Here is a 288-nt window from a genome sequence, read left to right on the forward strand (position 1 = left end):
GCCTCCATTTCAAAATGGCGCCGCCCTTTCTGCTCCCTCCCCAAGATGGCGGCCGGAAGTGGCGGCGCGGCGTGCTTCCGGTCTGGCGGTCGGCGTGGAGTCGGGGGAAGAAGAAGCTCTTTCCTTTCCCCAAGATGGCGGCGGCCGCGGCCGGTCCCTGCTCGTTCGTGGGGCTGAGCCCGGGCTCCCGGGACCCCGCCGCCCCCCGGAGCCGCCGCCCCCGCGGGTCCCGCAACCGCAAGAAGGGCTGGAAGCGCTGGGCCGGGCCCGAGGCGCGGCTGGGCCGGG

Source organism: Calidris pugnax, unplaced genomic scaffold (assembly GCF_001431845.1).
Source record: "Calidris pugnax isolate Ruff unplaced genomic scaffold, ASM143184v1 scaffold703, whole genome shotgun sequence".
In the NCBI taxonomy this organism is placed as follows: Eukaryota; Metazoa; Chordata; class Aves; order Charadriiformes; family Scolopacidae; genus Calidris; species Calidris pugnax.